This window comes from Mustela nivalis (genome assembly GCF_964662115.1).
Source record: "Mustela nivalis genome assembly, chromosome: 9".
NCBI lineage: Eukaryota > Metazoa > Chordata > Mammalia > Carnivora > Mustelidae > Mustela > Mustela nivalis.
Genome location: NC_139028.1, coordinates 94,345,904 through 94,367,493, shown reverse-complemented (window position 1 = coordinate 94,367,493; position 21,590 = coordinate 94,345,904). Strand labels below are relative to the sequence as shown.

Here is a 21,590-nt window from a genome sequence, read left to right as displayed (position 1 = left end):
GAAAGCGCCATGTGTTTTATTCATTGTTAACACTTAATATAATTAGTCTTTTAAAATCTAGCTTTTTTGGTAAACTTTCTTAGAGTGGAGCCCACCACATAAGTTTTTTGTCCATTTGTACATAAGACAAATGTGCTTATAATAACATAAAACTGTAGGGTTACATCCTGCAAGTGGAATTTTAATGCATTTTATTAGGTGCAAGGTAATAAATAATCCGTTCCTCATTCAACTCCATCTACTTCTACTTTAGAGGACTACAGTAATGTAGAACAAAATTAAAGACTAGTCAGCTCAAGGGAACTTGAGATTTTTGAGGCCATGTGATGCTCAATGGAACCCCACAGAGATAGACTATATTGTCTTCCAAGCTTATCTGTCACCAAATCAACTCACATCCCTCTGGAGCAGCTGTACAAGAGTATTCAGATGTTAAACTTTCTTACAAAGTATGTCCTTTGAGACTCACCACTATTTCAACACAAGATTTTAAATGTCTCTATTTTTTGTTTTTCAATACTCATACAATTTATATTCAAGATTCTGCTTTTGAAAATCTTGGGTCATTTAGATTTTACATAGCAAAAAGTAAAAACTAAATTACTACCAAAGGGTCAGGGCGCCTGGCTGGCTCAGTCAGTAGAGCATGTGATTCTTGATCTTGGGGTTGTGAGTTCAAGCCCCATATTCAGCATAGAGCTTATTTTAAATAAAAAAAAGTAAATAAATAAACTTTTCTTTAAAAATACTATCAAAGGGTCATAAAACACTCTTGATTAAATAATTCAAGATATTACAAATAATTATAATTAAATTAGCTGGGAAAAGAGAAATTTTTTGAAAAACTGTCAGATAAACATGGAGTCAGAACTTTTCTCTACTGAAAAATACCCATTTTCTGAGTAAGAAATAAAGAAAAATAGAAGGGTTTATAAAACCATTTGTTCTTCTGAGTACTTTACTCTGCATCTATTTGAATTTTAGTACTTCCTGTGGTTTATAATGGACCTGAATGTGTACAATGCCTGAAATCACCATAACTCTTGAAATATTCATTTCATGGATAGACAAGATGAAGGGCTGCATTTGGTTAGAACTTTTCTTTCTAATATAATACTGATACTTACTAATTCTTATGCCGAGAAATATCACTCTAGGGATGCTTCCCTTGATATCTAAAACAACAACTATGCATAACCAATAGTATGGGAATTTACCTCCATAGTCCTAGTTTTCATTTTTACAATACTTACAGTATTTTTATAGTACTGTACAAAAACTGAAATTCTTTCACAGAATTTATCTCATTTGATTCTAAAGATGATCTAGTATGGAATATGTTCATATTATTGTTCCTGTTTTATAAAATTACAAGGGTCAGAGAGGTTAAGTGAAAGTGAAAGCTCAAAGCTATGCATATTTTAACTATAATAAGCGAAACGAAAGCCAACTTTCTTTTCCGCAGTTGCAAGTGTTCTATCGACCAATGTTGGTTTTCTATTGACAGAGGAAAGCCAGTGACTATTTGGAGAAGGGCATTAGCCCATGAGTATGGACATCAATTGCTTAATTTACAAAGAGATTTGATATGATTTTATAAAATATTTTATCCAGTTCTTTTCTTTTTTCCTATCCCTGTCTTCTAAGACAGAAATATAAACAGAATGGCAGCTGAGGGAGAAGGCCAACTGCTAAAACAGGAATAAGTGAAATTAATGATAAGCAAATGAAGGGAAGAGATGAAGGCCTTGAGTAGGACTACGACTTGAAATATCACCCAGGGAGGAAATAAATGATAAAGCCAATCAATCATTGGGATTCAGAGATTATCAAGAGACAGAAGGGCTTTTCTTAAAATGAACCAAAGTTCTGAATGGACCAGTTTTAGACATTACATAAGAAAGGTTAAATTAAATATACCAGGCAATGCTTGTATAACCTGTCATTCAAGCCATTGTTGAAATTTCAACTCTACAGGGAGCAGTGGATTCTTTAACATGACTGGGGCACTGGACATAAAGTGTTTTCTTCTACATTCTCCGTTACATTCCCATGGCTAGTTTGTAGTATGGTACATTATGGACTTCTGCATAACTTCTACAAGGACCGATATCCCTCCAATTCCCCTCACATGGTATACAGCATCCCTGTGCCAGAACCTTTCAGGAAGATAAAGAAATTATTCCAAATAATTTAATTCCCTTTACCTGTCACAATACAAGAAGAAGAAGGAGAAGAAGAAGTCGGTGCGGGGAGGAGATGAGGAGGAGGGGGAGGAAGGAGAAGGCTTTTGCTTAATGAACCCTTATCATGTAGAGAAAAGGTAGCAAAAGAAATGACACACACAAAATATATTTATTGATATTCAATTAAATAAAACCAGACGTAGCCTAGCTGAGCATGCTGTTTTTAAGACTGACTTTTCTCCAAAGGTTCATCCACATAAATTGTCAAGTTTGTTGGACATAATCAACTTTCCAATTTCAATAAAAATAAGCACGGCTGATTCTGTTTTGACAACTTATCAATAAATAATGTTCTTATAAAAACTTTTGCAGGTGGTAAAATAGATACAAGCCTCCAGGCTTCTGAAATACTCCGTCCCTTCTTAATCCTTTCATCATTTTTTTCACCACTGTGATGGCAGTGACTATATCTATCTTATTCAAAACTCTAATTCCTATAGCTAGCACAGTTTAAATATTCACAAGGAAGGAATAAAGGAAAAGGAAAGAAAGAGGAAAATCACAGAGCGCAAACATGACCTTATTCATAAAGTACACCATGGGTTGGCTGGTTAAGGACATCAGGACAGAGATCCACCTCTAGTGCTCTGGCTTATTCACAGCTGTGTTCACAAATAACAACGCTGCATGCATCTATGTCCATGGAGGGGGATGTGGTGTGTGTGAGATACATTTCAAGAATTACCCGTATTTTCTGTTTGTCCTATCTCCCTATGCTATTTATAGCCAATCACCTACAGAACTCAATCAGTAACAACAGCTATTTGAAAGCAATTACTCATAATAGTTTATGAAAAAGATCAATGTAACAAGCTGATGATGTGTCAAATGATGGGTAACTTTTTTCCTACTGCATAAAGTGATCTTAGTCATTTAATACCAACTTCCTCAATTCTGCTTCTCCCCATATCAACATTTCTCTGTATAGAGAGAGTGGTAATCTTTCCCCCTTTCTTTGGCATCTGAGGAGTATCTCAGGCAAATCCCTCCACTTCATCTCCTAGAGCTCCCTCTGAGACTTGGTTTGATCAGAAGACCCCTCTTTGGCTAAACTTCCAGTCTTTTATTCTTCACTCTGGATTTTTCCTTTGCATACCTTTTTAGTACTGTGGATTAAAATTCAGAATTGCACTTAGAGTTAGATCCTGAAGTTCAAAGAGTCTTGCCAGTCCATCTTAGTTTGTCACTCCTCTCTGCCTCTCTCTGTCTCTTTCTCTTCCCAGTCCTCCTTCTCTCTCTCTGCCTTTGTATTCTTTACTTCCGGGTCTTTAATTTTTCAAACATTCTCACTGTCCTTAGTACAATCAATACCACGGTTGGGCGGGAGGGAATGCTGAATGCTTCCTTCCTAATGATTGCAGAAAAGTCCCAGGGAGAGCACTGAATCTCCTGGATGGAGTCATGTGTTTGTCCCTGAACTGATTTATTTGGCCAAAAGACAGAATGCTCTTAATGACTAGTCTGAGTCACATGGAGATCTTGGAGTATAAGAGAAGGGAGAAGAGGGAATTATCTACTGCCATACAACATAAGCAGAGGCTAAACAAGAAATAATTCTGCAAAAGAAAATTATACAATACAGGGAAAAAAGGTAACAGCCATCACGTGTGCAAATTTAATTAAGTTTCTGTAATCATTTTTAAAGGCATTCTTTTTTTCAACAGTGTTTTCCTCTTAGGATAACAGTCTCTCTTTTTATGACTCCAGGTTACTCAAAGGAAGAATACAAATTCCACTTCCCATGCATCATCCACTCCCTTCTTAATCCCTTGAAAACTGGCCTCCACTCCAACACTGACCTTGTTCTCTCAATAGTCACTAATGGCGCTTTCTGCTTTCTCTTAACCCAACACCTCTCTCTATAGCTGTTGGCAATTTATCACTTCCTTCCTCAAGTTATTTCCTCCTAAAATTTCCATGACACTCAAATAGCCTCCTTGATTTATCCCTATTCTTCCATAAGAATAGGGATCTCTCTCATCTCTCAATTACTTCTGAATTTGCAAGCAAAGAAAAGAGCATTACTTATTTTCCTCCTGAAAAAAAGCCAACAGGGCAGATTTAGATGCTCGTAAGTTTCTCCACAATAGCACAAATACATCAATGACTAAAGTAAAAAAATCTGAACATTTCTTAAAAATGGATGGAACACAAAATTGCCTGCCTTGAACACAGAGTCCTGTAATTAGAAAGATTCGAGCTCAAAGGGACCTAAAATCAATTAACTTAGTTCCAACCTTTTATAAATGAAGTAACTTACCAAACTTCATCCAACTATGCAGAGACTAAATGGTATCCAGAACTTAGATTTCTTTACTTGAAGTTCAGTGCTTCCTTACTTTATACCACACGGCCTTCCAAAGTGTAGTAATTCTGACTGAAGAACTATATGCCCTCCATAAAGGAATCAACAATGCAACAGTATGAATCTCCTGCAAATATAGCTAAATTACAGCATTCAAGAAATTGCAAGTAAATGGAAAATATATTTTCAATTCTTTTGACAGCAAATCCATTGTTAAATTATCCTTTTTTGTCAATGTATAAGGAAAACATTCAAGAATTAGTTTCTAAAACAGGGATTTATCATCAAACTACTACATAAAACAAGCCATAATTTTGTAGATAGTGTCTTAAAATTATCGAAGTTTCAACCAGGACTATATTGTATAAATTCTAGAGTTTGTATAAATAGTCCAATCTACTTCATATTCAAGTCTGTAATATTTAAGTAATGTTTCTTTTGTTGTTAACTGGCATCTGGCAATTGACTGATCCACCAAACACCCAGCAGCTACAGTCTCTGGAAAAAATGAAAAAAAAAAAAAAAAAAAAGGTAAGTCAAAAAAAGTAATCTATTATTGGACTGGCCTTTGTTCCCATGGGAACTGTCTGAGGAATGATCACTAAAAGTTTTCTATTAAATCTGATTGTGCTTGTGCATTCACTTTCACCCAAGTGTAAGAAGCAGATAATGGTTGGCTGAGAATAAGAGAAAGGTAATGAAATCAATAGGTACTTCCTCTGAAAAGATACACAAGGTTAGAAGTTAAAAAGTTGTGACTGAATAGTTTCAAGCAAAACTGGAAGATAATCTGACGACGGCCGAAGCTCAAGACATAACACATCCTCTGGACTCATGACTTAGGACTTTGGAGTTAACTGCATCTAGATATTAACTCACCAATGAAGAAGCTCAGCGAATCTGAAGCAAGATGAATACAAGGAAAAATCACACCTACGCCCATAAGTCTAACTGTTAAAAACCGAAAGAAGCAAAAGGAAAAAGAAAGAATAATCATAAAATCAGCCAGAGGGTAGCAAAGAAAGAAGCCCCACCCTCTCAAGTGGGGAAACAACAAGGAAAATGGCAGCTGATTTCTCAACAGAAACTATGTTTGTCATAACAAACTATGTTAGCATTTTAAAGTGCTAAAAGAAAAACTGCCAACACTAGAATTCTATACTTGATAAGAATATCCCTTAATAATGAAAGCAAAAGAAAGATATTCTCAGATAGTGTTGAAATAATTCACTGGAATGCAATTCTACTGTAAAAAAGAAAAAATAAAGGAATTTCCTTGATCTAAAGGGAAATGATTTCAAATAAAAGCATAGAGAACCAAGAATGAACAACACCAAAAAGAGAAATACAAGGAAATACGAAAGATTACTGACTGCTTAAGACATGGATAATAACATTTTACAAGGATTATAATTTACGTAGAAGGAAACTATGTGACAAAAGTACCAAATAAAAAGTGAATTATTAAAAATAACCTTAAATCATAATCATGGTAATTATAATCAAGTCAGCAAGTTTTTTTTTTTTTTTTTTGAAAGATTTTATTTATTTGAGAGACAGACAGTGAGAGAGAACATAAGCAATGAGAAGGTCAGAGGGAGGAGCCCGATGTGGGACTCGATTCCGAGACTCCAGGATCATGACCTGAGCCGAAGGCAGTCGTCCAACCAACTGAGCCACCCAGGCACCCCAGCAAGTTGTTTTTTTCCTCTGAAAATCTGACTCCAAAATATTCCTATTTATAAACTCTACAGCCAACCTTTTCTGATTGACTATCCATCTGGTCATTTCTTCTATTTTTTATTTGTTTTTATATCGTCCTAAAATGAAACAACTGGATAATTTAATATTGTCCTAGTAATAAGTAATACCATCAGAAATCAGTGTTTTAAATTGCAAGTTTTTATGTCCTCCTTCCCATTTTAAGGCATAATTTTTACTGGATATGATATGCACTAATAGAAACAGCCAGTGAGGTCTGTTTATGGACAACATAGTTCACAGCAAATCTTTCTTTTTTCTTAGGATCAAGTCTTTTGAAAAGGTGCTGTTGGTGCTGTGCTTGTTTATTTGACTAACAATGTGCATTATGTATCTTATCATATTAATTTCTTTGTTTTATTTACTAGAAAGCTCAGAGCCAAACATTTTCTTTTCTAGATAGTGTAGAAATGTATATACCCTGTAATTTATGTACATTCAGCCTTGATTATACTTAAGTTTTTCTCCATCTTTAATTTCCCTTTACTAATATTTTCTTCTCTACTTTTATATGCAGTCTTAGTAACTTGGACGTTTCTGTGGTACTTCAAATCCTTTTTAGAACAAAGGAGGAAACAAAAACATAGGTATGTACATATAATCATATGTATATACATACACATTTACTTATCCTGGGTTCTTTTTAAGTATCTTGTCATTAATTCATCACAAACAAAGAAGTAAAAGCTTATCATATCCATTTTACATATGAGAAACAGAATCCGTGACTACCCCCATATCACACAATAAACAGGTGAAGCCAGAATTCTCCCCTTTGCTCTAAAGCCTATAATTCTTCTCTTACACCATGCAATCTCTTTCATTTGCCTGACATACCATTCATTTATTCATTCATTCACAGAATGCATATATATTTACTATATATTATGTGCCAGACTGGGGATATCATTCAAGGTGAATCATTCAAAGGGCCCCTCTCACACAGCTGTGCAGGCTTGTTCTATAACATTAGGCTTCTTTTATAGGAATGTCCGATTATAACTACATAAGACAGAGACACTATGGTGCACAACTCTGTGGCATGGCCTACACCCACCCCACACTGTCAAAGGTCCTCTGTGAGCTGTGCTACTGTGCTTACTGTTATGCCCCAATAATGGGTCCGTGATTAAAGGAGCAAGACTGATATAAAGCAAAGGTCAAGCAAAGCTTTATTTCACGCCAAGCATCAAGAATCTAACCAAACGTTCAGGGACGTACCTCTTACAAGAGAGGGCGACACTTCTCTGTTTCACAGACTAGCTTTTAAGCGCAAAGGCCATGCGGTCAGGCCTGGCCACACACAGGTGACCAATGAGATTTTAACACTCACAGGAAACTCCACAGTGATGCTAGGTGACCAATTGAATTACAATTTACTCTAGTAGACATTTGACCCAGCCTATTACACCTTGATTGGGATTGGCACCAAAAAGGCTACCAAAGGGCAGGGGCCCATACTCCTTGGTAGCTAGGGAGACAGTATGCATCCCCCCACTGATCGATGTCTCCACCTGGCCTGACCCACCTTTGTATCTGGGCTTTGTTACCTGGAGCTGGTTTCTGGGACTTGTTTTTAAGTGAATCCCCTAGGGGAAGGGGAGCAGGGACAGTATAAGGGTTAAACAACAAGGTTTTTGTTTAACCTCAATGAAAGCCCCTTGCGAAAATATAAAAATATAAAATAGGTCCTTACACTTACCTACATTCCTTCAGTTAGCTTTAGAGTAAACAAAGTTTCAAAAACAATGAGGCATCAGCATGGTGCTTGGTGGAAGGTCTTTCTTAGTAATCCAAAACCTTATTACCATGATAGCAAGATGTTAAAGTACAACACTGAATCTCACTTTCACACAATGAGAGTGAAAATACACAATACCTAACTAAATTATGTCAAGTTACACTGAACAAAAGGTAGTTTTAGAAACTACCTGTCAAGTATGTCTAACTGCTATGGCTTTGGAGAGCCCAGATTCCCTTCATAACTCAATGTGTTGCAATTACCATCTCAGAAGGAGTGTGACTATGCCCTGAATGATGGCCGAGTGTGGGTCTGAGTGGTTAATGGGTTGCTGTCAACAAAGAGAAATGGCCTCATTTCAGCGCATTACTCAAACTCTGCATACCAAGCTCTTGTTTCTGAATGTAACATGTGGTTAAGGGACATACAATAACTCACCAAAATAGGGCCTACTGAGGTTCTAGAAGAAAAGAAACTGGAGGTTTTTCTCAGGGATCAAGGAACAATACCCACAATTCAAAGCTGCCTGCTTCGTCATGAAGAACCCAAAGCCAGCAAAGATATGCCACTCAACACGCAAGCCTTCATGCGTGCTGTCCTCTGTACGACCCTCTGAACCATCGTCAAGGGGGAAGCATTAATCACTTCGTGGAGAGAAGATGAGTTCTTTGAGCTTCCAGGAAGTCTCTTCTAAATGGAAAGGGGTAATTTTCTAGTATTCATAAGCACTAAGAAAGCCTAGACCCTATTCTGTCCCACTTTCAGAATTCGCCTTTTTATCCTTCAGAACAGAGGGAGAATTGGTTTCATTAAAAGAGGAAGTGCTAGGGGATGTCTGGGTGGCTCAGTGGGTTAAGCCTCCCCCTTCGCCTCAGGTCATGATCTCAGGGTCCTGGGATTGAGCCTCACATGAGGCTCTCTGCTCAGCAAGGAGCCTACTTCCCCCCCCCTCTCTGCCTGCCTCTCTGCCTACTTGTGATCTCTTTCTGTGTCAAATAAGTAAGTAAGATCTTAAAAAAATTTTAAAAAAGAGCAAGTACTGGGGTGCCTGGGTGGCTCAGTGAGTTAAAACCTCTGCCTTTGGCTCAGGTCATGTTCCCAGGGACCTGGGATTGAGCCCCGCATTGGACTCTCTGCTCAGCCCGGAGCCTGCCTCCCCCTCTCTCTCTGCCTGCCTCTCTGCCTAGTTGTGATCTCTATCAAATAAATAAATGTTTAAAAAAATAAAATAAAAAACGAGAGCAAGTGCTTTTCAGAGATTTAAAGCAAAGTATAAAGAATACAGTAAATATTATAACTTTGTATGGTTAATAGATGGTAGCTACACTTATCTTTAGTGGTCATTTCATAATGTATATAAATGTCAAATCACTATATTGTACACTGAAAGTAGTAAGATATTGTATATCAACAATATTTCAATTACAAGAAAGATCAAGTGCTTTTATGTTAGTCCCCTAGGCTCAATACCATAGTAGGTGTTCAAAAAATATCACTTCTAAGTTCTTTCTCTTCTTATCAAAATCCCTGTAACTGAAAAAATGTGGAAACAGGGGACCATATGGCATAAGGCAGGTCTAAGCGTAGACATCTTGAATGATGAAAGTCTAAGTAACCCAGAAAGAAAAAAATTATGTTCCTACCTTAAAACACAAGTCTGAGGATAAAATATGTTCTATGGTAAAGCAGAAACTGTATGTAATGTACTAAGTAAATGGAAATAGTGGTGCTATCTAAGCTACTAGTATAACCCACCAAAGACACAGTTTGTTGGGATTTTCTGGCCCGTCTTGAATGATCCTGTACTAGAAACTGTGTTGACGTTCTTCCTACATTATCACCTTCTTCTTTACAAGCCCCTGAAGTGAACATTATCCCACCCACTTAAATTAAAAGAAACTGCAGCCTGATGTGATTAAGTAACACACTGATGTTCCCACAACCCATTCATGGCAGAGCCTGAATTCTATTCCAAGCTTCTCGGAGTCTCCACATGTCCCCACACTGCCTCCCAGCGGCAGAGAAGATAGGGAATGGGAGAAAAGCAAGAAAATTTTGGAAAGCTTCAAATACGGTCCTGATCTGAAAGAAAGCTTCCTGTTCTAAGAAATCTAGTCCTTCTGACCAGGCCAAAGGCTCAAAAATATCTGTGAGCCCATGAAGAAAATGAGATGTCTGCTTTCCACAGTTAGCGGGAGAGATTCCAATTATCATCACAATTCTGATTTTGGAGCTAAATGGCTCCCACTTGGTCCCTGTTGATCCAGAAGGTCATTGTTCTCATTCTTCAAAGGCTTCCAAGAGACAAGGAAATTCAGCACCCCCTCCAGAGTCTTCACCTCTCCCAGGTCAGCCGTGGAAGCTCCCCCATGCTTCTTTAATTACCACAGAGCTTCTCACGGCAATTCTGTCCAAGAGCCTGCCCAAAAATGTAAGGAGGGAGGGAACTAAGGAGAGAGCATCTAGGGAAAATCCTGGAAGCCCACTGGCCATAAAAGACACAATAAACAGATAGGGAATGACAAGGGCCACAAAGGATTTAATTACTCTTCTGCTGCATTAAGTGACTACGGGAAGAACTTAGCTCATCATGAAACCTCCCATGAAAGCAAAACCAAAAGCATTCTTACAACATTTTCTATTTTGCTAATAGCCCCAGTCTCCTCTTTTTCCATTTCCTTTCCTACCTGCCCCCTTTCCTTTCTGCAAATGTCTCTCAGGATCCAGCTCCAAGTCTGCAATGACTGCGGCTTCGCTGCTCAGTGCTACTGGGGACTGACACAGTGAATGGGAGATGGGGAGGGAAAACAAATCTCCATTGTTTTTGCACAAGAACAAGTCAGTGCTTAATCTAATGCAAACATAATTACTTTGACTTAAACAAAAGGGGGAAACAAATAAAAAGGAAAAAAAAAAAACCTAATGTCTATAGCATAGGCTGTCTGCTCAGAAATAAACAATTATGTGGGTATCAGATAGGCATCACACTCCTCCCTTCAGTGGCTGCTCTTCTGCAACAAATCTGAAAGGCATTTAAAAAGAAGGTTAGAGGCAGAAGCTCTGAGTCTTAACTCTTCTCTGCTTATCTTCAACAGTTCCCATTTTAGTTCCCATCATTGCTTCAGCTTGAATATGAATAAAAATGAATAGAAGGTTGGCACTTTGGGAAAAAGCATTAGAGCTGGGTGTCAGGAAGTGAAACGTTTAAATTTTTTTTTCCCCATTGATCTTTGCATGGGATTGATCCCTTTGATATTCCCAAACGGAATGAGCCAGAAGGGATATTCATGTATTCATTCAACAAAGATTTATAGCCCACCTGCTCTGTGACAGGTGTTGTGAGCAATACAGAAACGAGGACTGCCCTCTTAGAGCAGACAGTCTAGTGGAAAGAGTTAAAAACACACACACACACACACACACACAGAACAAATAATTACGCAAATAAGCACAGGAAAGAATGTGTTGATGTGAGAGGATGTAACAGGGAAGCCTAAACTTTAGCAGAGTGATGGAGAAGAGTGGTCAGGAATAGGCTTGCTTGCTTTCTTATTTTTTTGCTGTTTTTTTGTTTGTTTTTTGATTGTTTTGTTTTCAAATATTTTATTTATTTATCTGAGAAGAGAGACCAGGAGAGCAGGGTGAGGCAGGGTGAGGGACAGAGGGAGAAGCAGACTCCCTGCTGAACAGGGAGCCCAATGCAGGGCTCCATCCCAGGACCCTTGGATTATGACCTGAGCTGAAGGCAGATGCTTAACCAAGTGAACCACCCAGGCACCCCTAGGAATAGCATTTCTAAAAAAACTTTCACTTGAGCTGAGACCTTCTACATGAGAAGTCAGCTAGGCAAATGGAAAGAGTTGGGGAGAGAAGTACATGGAGAGACACACAAATTCCAAAATGCTGAGAAGGCCCAGAGAAAGGAAGGGTTGCAACACCTTTAGGAACCAGAAAAGTCATTATGTTGGTTTCCTAGAGCTGCTCTAACAAATTACCCTTAACTTAAACTAACAGAAACTTATTCTCTCACAGTCTGGAAGCCAGAAGTCCTAAATCAAGGTGTTGGCAAAGCTAATTCTCTTAGGAGGCTGGACAAGAGACTCCTTCTCTCCCTATTGCTCTGTCTAGAGATTCTAGATGTTTCCTTGGCGTGGGACAATGCAATGCCAATTGTTGCTCCCATCTTCATATGGGCTTCTCTTCCATCTCTTACAAGGATATTTGTCACTGGATTTGGGGCCTACCTGGCTAACCGGGCATAACCTCATCTTGAGATCCTTAATTACATCTGTAAAGGCCTTTTCCCAAATTAGGTCATATTTACGTGTACTAGTGGCTAGGACCTGGACATATCTTTTGGAGACTATAATTCAACATACTATAGCCAGCATTGCTGCAAAGTAGTGGGTGTGGCAGTGAGAAAAGTAAAGCAAGATAAACCAGAGAGAGAGGTTAGGGGCAGATTATGCATGCTTTGGGGGCCTTGCTGAATATATTAGTTTGCTACTGCTGCATTAACTAATTACCATAAAGTTAATGGTAAATTATAAATAACACCCATTTATTATTTCAGAGGTGTGTGAGTCAGAAATCTGGGCAGTATGGTTTAGCTGGGTTCTCAGCTCAGGACCCCATGAGGCTGAAAGCAAGATGTCCACTAAGCCAGGTTCTTACTGGCGGCTTTAAGGAAGCTCACTCAGGTTTTGGACAGCCTTCAGTTCCTTTTCAGTGCCTTGACACATGGGTGCCTTAGATTCAAGGCAACAACAGCATCCTGAATCCTCATATTTCAAATCTCCTGACTTCCTTTTCTGCTACCATCCTAGGAGATATTTCTTTTTCCAAGGTCTCATGTGATTTCATGGCTCACCAGGATAATCCAAGATAAATTGCTATTTTAAGGTCAGATAATCTTTTTAAGGTCAGTAATCTTAATTACATCTACAAAGTTCCTTGTGCCATGTAACATATATATAGCTTCCTAAACCTCTTTTTGGTAGCACTATCAACAAGTTGTTAAGGAAACTGGAAATAGAGAAAAATCCTAACCTCTGATGTCACAGGAAACAGATTAAGATTTTCTTCAAACACTCCTTGGTCAGCAACAAAACACTATGCTGTGTGGAACCTGGGGCTAATTCATTGTATCATTTCAATGAATAGTTTCAACAAAAGATTTCACTTCTAATAAAGCAATGGAATCTTTTCTTACCGTGGTTTGAACTAACATCTCAAGTTTTCATCATCCAAACCAGCTTCTAAATCAAGACGCAAATATCAGTTTTTAGCCTATACTGTTTTTGTCAATACTAAAAATATTCACATAAAAAAAAAAAAACCAACAGATGGGAGAAGTAATGTGGAAGTGAATGTGAAATGTTGACTATATTGTTGTCATTAGTCAAACTGAAATTTGTAAAACCAACTACCCTGAATCCTGGAAAATGAAACAGAATTTTTTAACTCAAAGTTAGAATAAAAACAAGAGCTTACAGGAGAAGAAACATCAAAAATGCAAGCTCTTCTGTGTTTTCATGAATTTTATAATGTGAACAAAGGAACTACCAGAAATGAAGAAAATGTAAAACTACTCAAATAAGCTCATGGAAACTCAAAGAGCTATGGCCAACACTTTATATATATTACATTTCCTCTTTCATTTAAATCCCATACCAAGTCACATAGTCACTCCCTCCTTGATACTCATGTTTATAAATCAGTCCCTACCCTACTATGGTGGGCACTCCAAAAGTGTTTATAGCATGAATGAAGTTCCTTCCCCACCAGAGTATCAAAGATGTTCCTACTTAGCCCAACCCAAATTTATGACTTCTTTTTCAACACCTGTGGAAGTCACATTGGAAATACTTATTTGATATGCATTATGTATTCTTTATATTATTATGTGTATACACCTTATTTCCCCACTGGATTGTAGATCCCTTGAGGGCTAAAATTAGAATCTACAGCCTCCTTGTCTTTAAAATGAGGATGAACCTAAAAGGCTGTCATGAGATAATGCAGGTGAAAATAAATAGTACAGTAACCGGCTCAGAGAAAATGAGGATTAGCTCTCATTTTCTTTCCATCTTTATTATTTTGTTTTCCTCACAGTTTGTATTACAGTGTCTTACACATAGTAGGTGCTCAGTAAGTGCATGCCAATGCACTGTGAGTGCTGCAAGTTCAAGGAAAAGTTAATGTAAGTCAAAGGTTAAAGGGCAAGATCTAGGAATTGTAGCTTACATGAGGAAACAGGAGTTCTATTCTTGACATTGACTTTAGCAATCGATGATTGGATAACTGGGCCATTATCATTGTTTAAAAAGTTTTGAACAAATTTTTAATTCATAATAGTACTATGGTATTTTAACTGTCACCAGAAATACAGCATTTTCAATAACAGATGTTAAGGGGGAAAGCTGGAATTCTGTCCGAATAGAAATGTAAATGCTGCTTCTACTCAAGGTTAGGATGGTTTGGGTCATTAAGCAGAGTTTGGATCTTATTTAACAAGTAATATGAGATACCTTCATATGAGATATGAAATACCTCCAAAACCATCCCCTGATCAGTAAGTTGTAAAGTGCTGACATCGCATACTAGAGCATATAACACAGCTGGCTCTCCACTTCACAATTTTTCTCCACATGATCTACCTCAGTGGATAACCTTCTTGCTTAATGTGTTTTTTAAAGAGATTTTGTTTGTTTTAATTTTTTATTATTTATTTATTTATTTATTTGAGTGAGCAAGAGAGAGAGAGAGAACAGGAGCAGGGGGAGTGACAGGCAGAAGCACTCCCCACTGAGCAGGGAGTCTGATAGAGGAGGCCTGAGCTGAAGGCAGATGTTTGACTGACTGCACCTTCCGGGCTCCCAAAGCTGTTACTTATTTTAAAGAGAGAGAGAAAGAAAACCATTTGGAGGGCCAGAAGGAGAGGGAGAGAGAGAATCTCAAGTAGACTCTGGACTAAGAACAGAACCCCATGCAAGGATCCAATCTCAGGACCTTGGCATCGTGACCTGAGCCAATATCAAGAGTCAGATGCTTAACCAACTGAGGCACCCTGGCACCCCCCTGCTCAGTGATTTTTTTGGGTGCTTCTGCCATTGCAGAAAGTGGTAGGTCTGAATGGGAAACTAACATTTCATAACCATAACTAAAAAAAAAAAAAAAATCACACTCAAATCTATTCCATCAACACACTGCAACTTCATATTCCCCTAAACCTACTATAAGTGAATAATATAAGAAAGGAACTCTCATAAACATACAAACGACAATCTCAGGAAAATCATATTATTGGTAAAAGAAGCCTTCTTTGAGAAAGTAATTGCTGAGGCTTAAGATAAGAAAGGGCAACTGTCCTCGAAGACACAGAGACAGGAGAAATAATGAAAAGTGGAGCGGCAGCTGTGCGGAAGTGCCCTGGCAGGGCGTGGGGGGGCGGGCGGAGAGGGGAACAAACGTTAAAATGAGAGAGAACACACAGAATCTCTGAGATGTATTTAAATCTCAGACCCCAACTAGCTATCCAGAGGGAGCTGCTTTTCATCTTCTGAATTGACACAAGCCTTTTGAAACCTCTGTGCCTTTGACCTTCCATTATTGCAGAACACAGCCACCTGCCTTGACCCCTCCCCTGAGCCCCGAGGCGGAGGTGCCAGAGACGGGTGCCCTCAGCCACTCTGGAGTAGCATGAGGCTTTTGCTGCTCTCACTTCAAAACCGGCCAGATCAGGAGCTGTGAGTCTTGCAAGAAAAGGTTTTTCTCTCAGAGCCTGTGTTTTTGGTGAGCAATGTAATACATCAAAGCGGAGAAGAGATGCAATCATGCAGGGAATGATTTCAAAAACTTTAATGAACCGTTTAAAATAAACTCATTTGAAGGTAATTTAACAACACCACTTTTACAATTAAAAATACTATTTCAGCATGCAAATGCAGAACATTAGTCCCATGTCAGGATGGAAAATGAAGTGAAACTGAGGGGCTTTTGAAACATGAATGCCATCTCAGTAATTCCTCATCACTCCACAGTGCTCTTAGGCAGCCTAATGAAAGAATGAATTGATTTAAACAACATTTTGTTGGAGCAATGGGGTTTGAGGAATTAAATTAACTTGATGGTTAGTTGTAAGAGCTAGGCTTGGAACTGGCATTATATTGTTACTAAAATTAATTTCTATCCTTTCCTAAGTTCTATTTGGATATTTTTTTCTATTTATTCCTAAAATACCAACCAAGGGGTTCAGGAATTAGCAGAAGACTTTATCAGTCCTCTTCAATATATTAACATTTGCTTGAAAATGTGTATGTTAAGGCAAAATTATACTCTCCGGAAAAACAAATTGGACTCCAGATGCTGCCCCCAGGAATTGTAGTAGCAGCTGAATCTGACTTTGAAGGGTAAGAGGAATGACGAGCTGGCACATGGACTGAGCCAAAACAGCAATTCTCAATCTTTTCCTTCACTGTGACACAGTTGACAAATCACATTTACGTAACACATCCATGACTGTTCCAGGTTACAGATCTCAGCCATGCTGAGATGGGCTACAGGTTATGGGCAATTCTCAATGTACTGGCTTCAACAGAGAAGCTCCTTTCACACTTGAAGGAGATCAGAACACTAGCAAGCAAAAGTGACATTATGTAAACTTATATAAGCTCAAGTTCTTAAAAAGTAGGTCATAAATTTTGTATCCTAACTGCTACAAAAAAAAAAAAAAGAGAGATTTTAAAAATAACAGATATTAACAAATGAGGTGACAACTTATTGACATGCAAATTTTCTCATGCAAAGTTTTCCTCTTTCTATAAATCTAAATCTAGTTTTTTATTATGTATTTATTATTTGAGATAGAGAGACCAGGGGAGGGTGCAGACGGAGAGAAAAGAGAGAATCTTCAGACTCCTCTACACAGGGCTTGATCCCAGGATCCTGAGACCATAACCTGAACTGAAATCAAGAGTCAGACACCCAAAAGACTAAGCCACCCAAGCGCCCCTACCTTTAGTTTTTTAATACCAGACTCACAAGATAATATTAAGTTCAGATGCTCTCTTGATTAAAAACAATATTATTGGTAATAACTTCTACCATGATTGAGCAGTTTGGAATAGGACATTCCAAGCACAGATTGTGCATTCTCCATTAAATTCCACGTAAACTGTCCAAGATAATAGCCCCCATTTTAAGGAAAAACAAACGAGGATTCAAACTTGCCCAGAATTCGAGTTGGCAAATGGTGGAACTAGGGTTTGGTTAAAGGTCTAGGTCTGCTATGATTTGGTAATCACATGTTAACAACGTCCCCTGTCCCATGAAAGAAAAAATCAGGTACAAATATGATGCTGTCATTTTTCCTTTTCTCTCATGTAAAACCTCATGATCCAAAGAAGCACTACTCTCTTTCAAAGCACTCTCCGGGGAGGCTATCCACATATTCCACCAGGATCCATTTGCTCTATGGAAGGTTGGAAGAAACCTTCAAATCCAATTTGTGAGTCAAGTGAGAAAAGGTCTCATTTCCACTCAAACTTCCTATGATAAACAAATGTAAATTTAAAAATGGTGTCTCTATCTTGCTCACCCACCTAATCTCTAGAAAGTTTTCAACAAGAACTTATAACATGTTTTTAGCAAAGACAAAATCATTAAAACATGCACATAACGTCTGAGGAGACTATTTTGAAGGACACAACAGATGTTCAAAATTTTAAATTCTACTATATCTATTTTTTATGGTCTTTGCTTTTAGAGTAGTTTTAGGTTTATGGCAATACTGAGCAGAAGGTAGAGAAAATTCCCATGTACCACCTTTCCCAATACAGTTTCCCCTATTAGTAATATCTGCCTTCGTGTTGTACATTTGATACAACTGATGACCTAATAGTGATACATTATTATTAACTAAATTGCATAGTATACAGTAATGTTCATTCTTGGTATAGTACAGGTCTATGGGTCTTGAAAAATGTATAATGTCATGTATCCATTAGAATATGACACAGAATAATTCTGGCTGTAAACCTTTTGTGCTTCAACTATTCATTCCTCTCTCCCTACCTCCAAGCCACGAGAAACCACTGATCAATTTATTGCCTCCGTAGTTTTGCTCTTTCCAGAACAACATAGAGTTGGAATCATGAAGTATGTCACCTTTTCAGATTAGCTTCTTTCACTTAGAGGTATTCACTTAAGGTTCATCCATGTCTTTTTATGGCTTTATAGCAACGTGTTAAAAGAAACAGTACAAAGATGTTTATCCTCCATCTTACATCTGCATTTCAAAAAAAGTATGTAGAGAAAAAGACTAAAAGGGGTTGAACAAAATGCACTAGGATGGTGAGGTCATGGTTTGTGGAGTTGTTTTGCCTATTTCCAGATTTTGGTTTATGAAATTTTATAGAGATATATTTTAAAACACTGTTCAAGGGGCACCTGGGTGGCTCAGTTGTTAAGTGTCTGCCTTCGGCTCAGGTCATGATCCCAGGGTTCTGAGATCGAGCCCCATACAAAGCTCCCTACTCAGCGGGGAGCCTATTTCTCCCTCTCCCTCTGTCTGCTGCTCCCTCTGCTTGTGCACGCGCTCGCTCGCTCTCTCTCCCTCTCTGTGTCAAATGAATAAATAAAATATTTTAAAAAATGTTTAAAAACACTTCAAAAAAGCAAAGAAGGAAATCAATCATATCTCCTCGTTGCTCTTTTCCATTTATTTGACATTCTGGTTAATGCATTTCTCTCCCACTTCTTTCCCCATATATGGTTTATTTGAGCTGAGAATAAAAATTATGTGCATCCTTTGAAAGAGAGAGAGGAAAAGGCAAGAGAGAGAATATAAAAACGGCAAGGGAAAGAGACGTATTTGGAAAAAGTCAGTGATGTTTCAGATAAACCCATGAGTATTCATAGCCCCCTTGTGAAATTATTAACACTTATGGTCAAAGAAGACAAACATCATGGCAGTGAATTAAGTGTAACTTAGTCCTTCTGTGCAGGGTCTCCTGCTCAGGAAAATCATACCTCTCAGCCCAAGGCAAGTAAATGGTAGTTCTCATTACAGCAATGGTGCACTGAGCCCTTTCCTTGAGTCCGACATCATGCTGTATGCACTTTGCACACAGTATTTTTTACAATCCTCTCAGCACTACTATGAGACAGACGTTTAACAAATGAGGTTGAACAAGAAAGCTGGCGCCAGACCTGGACTGGACTCAAAAGCCTGCTCATCTCTACTAGACACTGCCGCAGGTTACAGTCTATGAAATCCACACGCCTTCTTATCACCAACTGTACCTTCTCCTCTAGAGCTGAGAGTTACCCTGAAGGGGAGGAGGGAGAGCGTTTGAACCAAAGACCAGCATTTAGAACTACCCAGAGGTTTCCCAAGCTAAATGGGAGAATTCAGTAATTAATGTATTTTAAAAAGCCCTTGAATGGAGATAATTCAGACCCAAGTTTCCCTATCTGGTACCACATGAGGGGTTGAGGACCATTAAACCTAGATACAAACCCCAGCTCTGCCTCTCCATTCCCATGTGACTGCTCTTATCCTCAACTGCTTAATCTATAAACCGGGGATCGAGTAAAGAGATTATTAAATAAAAATCCACTCAACCAATCCTTTAATATAAAAATGTAATGAAGCTCTTTATGGTGCAAAAATAGAAACTCCAGGCTCAAAACATTTGGCACTGAGTGGCATTCGAGCCTCAGTTCCTGTCTCCACCACCTAGTAGAGTAACCTTGGGCAAATTGGTTTTTTTGTTTTGTTTTGTTTTGGGGTTTTGTTTGTTTGTTTGTTTTTCTCAAACAGGAAGAAGAAGGGGGGGGGCTGATGGAGAGAGAGAGAGAATCTTAAGCAGGCTGCACACTCAGCACGGAGCCTGATACGGGACTCAATCTCAGGACCTTGAGATTAAGACCTGAGCCAAAATCAAGAGTCAGACACTCAACCAACTGAGCTGGATGCTCAACAATCCAGAAGCCCCAACCATGGGCAAATTCTTACCCTCTGCATCTCTACTGCCTCATCCCCAAAACAGGGATATTGGTGCCTGGCCCTATAGGTTGTTATGAGGATTAAAATGGATAACTATAGGGGCATCTGGGTGGCTCAGTGGGTTAAGCCTTTGCCTTCAGCTCAGGTCATGATCTCAGGGTCCAGGGATCGAGCCCTGCATCGGGCTCTCTGCTCAGCGGGGAGCCTGCTACCCCCCTCCCCCCTGCCTACTTGTGATCTCTGTCAAATAAATAAATAAAATGTTTAAAAAAATGCATAACTAGAGGCCTTGAAACCCTGCTCCAGAGCCACCCAGGCCACCCAACCATGGTCAAACCCACCATGCTCTTTGACCTTGCCATGGCTGGTGAGCCCTTGGGTCGGATCTCCTTCAAGCTGTTTACAAAGTTCCAAAGACAGTATACAACTCTCATGCCCTGAGCACTGGGGAGAGAGGATCTCATTAAAAAGGGTCTTCCTTTCACAGGATTATTCAGGGAATTTTGTGCAAGGGTGGGAACTTCACACACCATAATGGCACTGGTGGCAAGTCCGCCTACCTATGGGGAGAAATCTGATGTTGAGAATTTCATCCTGAAGCACAAGGGTCCTGGCATCTTGTCCATGGCAAATGCTGGGCCCAATACAAATGGCTCCCAGCTCTTCATCTGCACTGCCAAGACTAAGGGGTTGTACAGCAAGCATGTGGTCTTTGGCAAGGTCAAAGAGGGCATGAATACTGTGGAAGCCATGGATAGCTCTGGATCCAGGAATGGTAAGACCAACAAGAAGATCACCAATGCAGACTGTGGACAAATCTAATAAATTTTACTCACGTTTTATCTTAACTACCAGCCCATTCCTTCTGTAGCTCAAGGGAGCACCCCTTCACTCCCATTTGCTTGAAATATCCTACAAGCTTTGTGCTCTTACTGCAGTTCTGTGGGTTCCATATTTTCCTTACTCCCCTCCAAGTCTAGCTGGATTGCAGAGTTAAGTTTATGATTTTGACATAAAAACAAAACAATAGTAACTAACTAACTAACTAAATAAATAAATAAATAAATAAATAGGGTAACTACATAGTAAGAATTAATAAGTCATATTCCCAAGATTGGTTTTAATGAGGCTGTTTCTCCAAGGATTGTGGGGGTGGGGGGAGGCTTTATTTACCAACATGAAAGACGGTAACTCAGAGACCATTCCTATGACATGAGTGAAGATCATTCCATTAAAACACTGGCATTGCAGCAAAGACAAGGGAGTCAGAAGCAAAAACCAGGTATGTTACAGTGAAGAAGTCAAGGTCAGGGTGAGAAGACTAAGTCAAGGTCAGAGTGAGGAGAATATGTAACCCACACTGCATATTCTATTCAGCATAATCTAGAAGTGGTGGTTTCCTGTAAGGGATCCTGGCTTTGGCATAAGATTACCAATACCCCTTTCCTTGTCTCATCATTTAACTCTGAATTCTTGAAAAATTTATTGAACTTTTGTGAGCCTCTGATTCTTCATCTATGAAAAGGG

At 38.8% G+C, this 21,590-nt stretch overlaps 1 pseudogene across 1 annotated transcript; it reads left to right on the top strand.

The window, feature by feature from the left end:
• The first annotated feature begins 20,390 nt into the window (after positions 1–20,390).
• Positions 20,391–20,885, top strand: LOC309840476 (peptidyl-prolyl cis-trans isomerase A pseudogene; annotated as a pseudogene). Its single transcript has one exon. The product of its transcript is annotated as a peptidyl-prolyl cis-trans isomerase A pseudogene (transcript).
• Positions 20,886–21,590: the final 705 nt, after the last annotated feature.